Genomic DNA, 5,000 nt, shown 5'->3' with positions numbered 1-5,000 from the left:
CGACCTCTTGTCCACACTCAATCAATTATTCTGACATTTAAGGACTCTTGTAAACATTTCAACATGTGATGGGGTTATGATGCGCATAGCATCACTGAAGCATCACCCTCAAGGGTAATGTTGTGATTATAACAGTTACCAACAAAATAAATAATACACCACCAATTCTTTTGCTAGTGTTATCTCTGTTTCCATGGAAACACATGGGGTCTGACTAATAACTAAAAATCATTTCATAATGAAATATTCTGCTTCAATCCATATTTGTTGGCGTTTAGTCTTTCAAACAACATTTTCACTGCTGTCACAAAATTGTTTGCACTCTGGCATGCTGCACACAAGGGAGGTACGCACCTGGCGGAGTAATATTTTTAGTGATGAGCCATTCACCTCCACTGCATGGTGGAGGCTGAAATCGTTGACGTGGCTATCTCTAAACCTGACCAAATACAACACAGTACAAGAAAGTTCATTCTTGATCAAACCATTTGTCAGCGTTTTGCTTTTTAATAGGCTTCCATTTTTGTCTTATAAGGTTAGCTTTAATAGCTTCCTTATGAAATATCATCAATAGCCTTTTTCACCATCTCTGATAGGGACATATTGATTTTGGTTACGACTGATAGCTCAGTTGAGATGCAACTTGTTCATGCTGATCCACTGTGCATACAAGAAATCCCAAAACCCATATCAACCACACAAATATCTGGACTTGTATGCACAGTGGATCAGCATGATCAAGTTGCATCTCAACAGAGCTACCTGAGCTTGGTCTGACTAATAACTAAAAACAATCAGTCGAAACGAGTCATTGCGCGAGGGTTGTGAGGCTCAAAAAAATGTACCCTCCATTTTTGTCTTATAAGGTTAGCTTTAATAGCTTCCTTATGAAATATCATCAATAGCCTTTTTCACCATCTCTGATAGGGACATATTGATTTTGGTTACGACTGATAGCTCAGTTGAGATGCAACTTGTTCATGCTGATCCACTGTGCATACAAGAAATCCCAAAACCCATATCAACCACACAAATATCTGGACTTGTATGCACAGTGGATCAGCATGATCAAGTTGCATCTCAACAGAGCTACCTGAGCTTGGTCTGACTAATAACTAAAAAACAATCAGTCGAAACGAGTCATTGCGCGAGGGTTGTGAGGCTCAAAAAAATGTACCCTCCATTTACACCGACACAGTTGATGGAAGATGTAATCGTTTCCCAAATTCGCAACATGTTTTTATCTAATGAAATATTCTGCTTCAATCCATATTTGTTGGCGTTTAGTCTTTCAAACAACATTTTTCACTGCTGTCACAAAATTGTTTGCACTCTGGCATGCTGCACACAAGGGAGGTACGCACCTGGCGGAGTAATATTTTTAGTGATGAGCCATTCACCTCCACTGCATGGTGGAGGCTGAAATCGTTGACGTGGCTATCTCTAAACCTGGCCAAATACAACACAGTACAAGAAAGTTCATTCTTGATCAAACCATTTGTCAGCGTTTTGCTTTTTAATAGGCTTCCATTTTTGTCTTATAAGGTTAGCTTTAATAGCTTCCTTATGAAATATCATCAATAGCCTTTTCACCATCTCTGATAGGGACATATTGATTTTGGTTATATACTGATATGTCATTCATCAGATCAGGTGAGTTCAAAGCCATGATGAATTTATCTCCACTGTCTTGGGCCCATCTGTAAGTAGGGTTTAATTTATACAGCTTACTGGGTTCCTTTTATATGTCACTCTTTTGAAACTTGTTATCTCGGTGTAAAACAATTATAGATGATGGATTTTACTGAGAGAGCACATGACAAGAACGAATATTAATGTAGTGGTTTAGAAATACTTGTTTTTTGAGGGTTTGTCGGGTCGTCGAGTTTAACACTGAAAGTATAGGACAACAATGGCAACTGATAGTTTAATCAGCTCAATCCATTGTAAATATTACTTAGAAATCAACAGAACACACGTGGCTGTTTGACCCTGACGTGATTTGAACACGCACCCTTCTGATCTGGAGTCAGACGCGCTACCATTGCGCCACAAGGTCGGCTTTCACCAGCTGAAATGGCATTTTACAGAGGTCAACTGGGCCTGCTAAACATTTCTTTTCACAGTACATGCATGTATGGTATGGTATGGTATGGTATGGTATGGGAGCCAGAGCCTTCAGCTTTCAAGCTCCTCTCCTGTGGAATCAGGTCCAAGTTTGGGTTCAAGAGGCAGGCACCATCTGCACATGTAAGAGTAGACCTAAGACTTTCCTCTTTGAGAAAGCTTATAGTTAGGGCTGGCTCAGGTGAGTGTGAAAAAAAAAGGCGCGAGAGTTGTCGTGGCCGAGTGGTTAAGGCGATGGACTAGAAATCCATTGGGGTCTCCCGCAAGAGGTTCGAATCCTGCTGACAACGACCTCTTGTCCACACTCAATCAATTATTCTGACATTTAAGGACTCTTGTAAACATTTCAACATGTGATGGGGTTATGATGCGCATAGCATCACTGAAGCATCACCCTCAAGGGTAATGTTGTGATTATAACAGTTACCAACAAAATAAATAATACACCACCAATTCTTTTGCTAGTGTTATCTCTGTTTCCATGGAAACACATGGGGTCTGACTAATAACTAAAAATCATTTCATAATGAAATATTCTGCTTCAATCCATATTTGTTGGCGTTTAGTCTTTCAAACAACATTTTTCACTGCTGTCACAAAATTGTTTGCACTCTGGCATGCTGCACACAAGGGAGGTACGCACCTGGCGGAGTAATATTTTTAGTGATGAGCCATTCACCTCCACTGCATGGTGGAGGCTGAAATCGTTGACGTGGCTATCTCTAAACCTGGCCAAATACAACACAGTACAAGAAAGTTCATTCTTGATCAAACCATTTGTCAGCGTTTTGCTTTTTAATAGGCTTCCATTTTTGTCTTATAAGGTTAGCTTTAATAGCTTCCTTATGAAATATCATCAATAGCCTTTTTCACCATCTCTGATAGGGACATATTGATTTTGGTTACGACTGATAGCTCAGTTGAGATGCAACTTGTTCATGCTGATCCACTGTGCATACAAGAAATCCCAAAACCCATATCAACCACACAAATATCTGGACTTGTATGCACAGTGGATCAGCATGATCAAGTTGCATCTCAACAGAGCTACCTGAGCTTGGTCTGACTAATAACTAAAAACAATCAGTCTAAAACGAGTCATTGCGCGAGGGTTGTGAGGCTCAAAAAAATGTACCCTCCATTTACACCGACACAGTTGATGGAAGATGTAATCGTTTCCCAAATTCGCAACATGTTTTTATCTAATGAAATATTCTGCTTCAATCCATATTTGTTGGCGTTTAGTCTTTCAAACAACATTTTTCACTGCTGTCACAAAATTGTTTGCACTCTGGCATGCTGCACACAAGGGAGGTACGCACCTGGCGGAGTAATATTTTTAGTGATGAGCCATTCACCTCCACTGCATGGTGGAGGCTGAAATCGTTGACGTGGCTATCTCTAAACCTGGCCAAATACAACACAGTACAAGAAAGTTCATTCTTGATCAAACCATTTGTCAGCGTTTTGCTTTTTAATAGGCTTCCATTTTTGTCTTATAAGGTTAGCTTTAATAGCTTCCTTATGAAATATCATCAATAGCCTTTTTCACCATCTCTGATAGGGACATATTGATTTTGGTTATATACTGATATGTCATTCATCAGATCAGGTGAGTTCAAAGCCATGATGAATTTATCTCCACTGTCTTGGGCCCATCTGTAAGTAGGGTTTAATTTATACAGCTTACTGGGTTCCTTTTATATGTCACTCTTTTGAAACTTGTTATCTCGGTGTAAAACAATTATAGATGATGGATTTTACTGAGAGAGCACATGACAAGAACGAATATTAATGTAGTGGTTTAGAAATACTTGTTTTTTGAGGGTTTGTCGGGTCGTCGAGTTTAACACTGAAAGTATAGGACAACAATGGCAACTGATAGTTTAATCAGCTCAATCCATTGTAAATATTACTTAGAAATCAACAGAACACACGTGGCTGTTTGACCCTGACGTGATTTGAACACGCACCCTTCTGATCTGGAGTCAGACGCGCTACCATTGCGCCACAAGGTCGGCTTTCACCAGCTGAAATGGCATTTTACAGAGGTCAACTGGGCCTGCTAAACATTTCTTTTCACAGTACATGCATGTATGGTATGGTATGGTATGGTATGGTATGGTAGGGAGCCAGAGCCTTCAGCTTTCAAGCTCCTCTCCTGTGGAATCAGGTCCAAGTTTGGGTTCAAGAGGCAGGCACCATCTGCACATGTAAGAGTAGACCTAAGACTTTCCTCTTTGAGAAAGCTTATAGTTAGGGCTGGCTCAGGTGAGTGTGAAAAAAAAAGGGCGCGAGAGTTGTCGTGGCCGAGTGGTTAAGGCGATGGACTAGAAATCCATTGGGGTCTCCCCTGCGCAGGTTCGAATCCTGCTGACAACGACCTCTTGTCCACACTCAATCAATTATTCTGACATTTAAGGACTCTTGTAAACATTTCAACATGTGATGGGGTTATGATGCGCATAGCATCACTGAAGCATCACCCTCAAGGGTAATGTTGTGATTATAACAGTTACCAACAAAATAAATAATACACCACCAATTCTTTTGCTAGTGTTATCTCTGTTTCCATGGAAACACATGGGGTCTGACTAATAACTAAAAATCATTTCATAATGAAATATTCTGCTTCAATCCATATTTGTTGGCGTTTAGTCTTTCAAACAACATTTTTCACTGCTGTCACAAAATTGTTTGCACTCTGGCATGCTGCACACAAGGGAGGTACGCACCTGGCGGAGTAATATTTTTAGTGATGAGCCATTCACCTCCACTGCATGGTGGAGGCTGAAATCGTTGACGTGGCTATCTCTAAACCTGGCCAAATACAACACAGTACAAGAAAGTTCATTCTTGATCAAACCATTTGT

General features: G+C 40.2%; 5 non-coding genes across 5 annotated transcripts in view; 3 read left to right on the top strand and 2 right to left on the bottom strand.

The window, feature by feature from the left end:
• Positions 1-2, top strand: part of trnas-aga — an 81-nt gene extending 79 nt beyond the window's left edge. Inside the window, exon 1 of the tRNA in view lies at positions 1-2. This exon is cut by the window's left edge and continues 79 nt beyond it. This is a non-coding gene — a tRNA (tRNA-Ser).
• Positions 3-1,987: 1,985 nt separating this feature from the next.
• trnaw-cca lies at positions 1,988-2,059 on the bottom strand. Its single transcript has one exon. It is a non-coding gene; the product is annotated as a tRNA-Trp (tRNA).
• Positions 2,060-2,335: 276 nt separating this feature from the next.
• On the top strand, positions 2,336-2,417 carry trnas-aga. Its single transcript has one exon. It is a non-coding gene; the product is annotated as a tRNA-Ser (tRNA).
• A 1,656-nt stretch (positions 2,418-4,073) lies between these two features.
• On the bottom strand, positions 4,074-4,145 carry trnaw-cca. The gene has a single exon. It is a non-coding gene; the product is annotated as a tRNA-Trp (tRNA).
• A 281-nt stretch (positions 4,146-4,426) lies between these two features.
• trnas-aga lies at positions 4,427-4,509 on the top strand. Its single transcript has one exon. It is a non-coding gene; the product is annotated as a tRNA-Ser (tRNA).
• The last annotated feature ends 491 nt before the right edge of the window (positions 4,510-5,000 follow it).

Source organism: Siniperca chuatsi, linkage group LG8 (genome assembly GCF_020085105.1).
Source record: "Siniperca chuatsi isolate FFG_IHB_CAS linkage group LG8, ASM2008510v1, whole genome shotgun sequence".
Classification (NCBI taxonomy): Eukaryota; Metazoa; Chordata; class Actinopteri; order Centrarchiformes; family Sinipercidae; genus Siniperca; species Siniperca chuatsi.
This window is presented reverse-complemented; position numbering and strand designations above follow the sequence as displayed.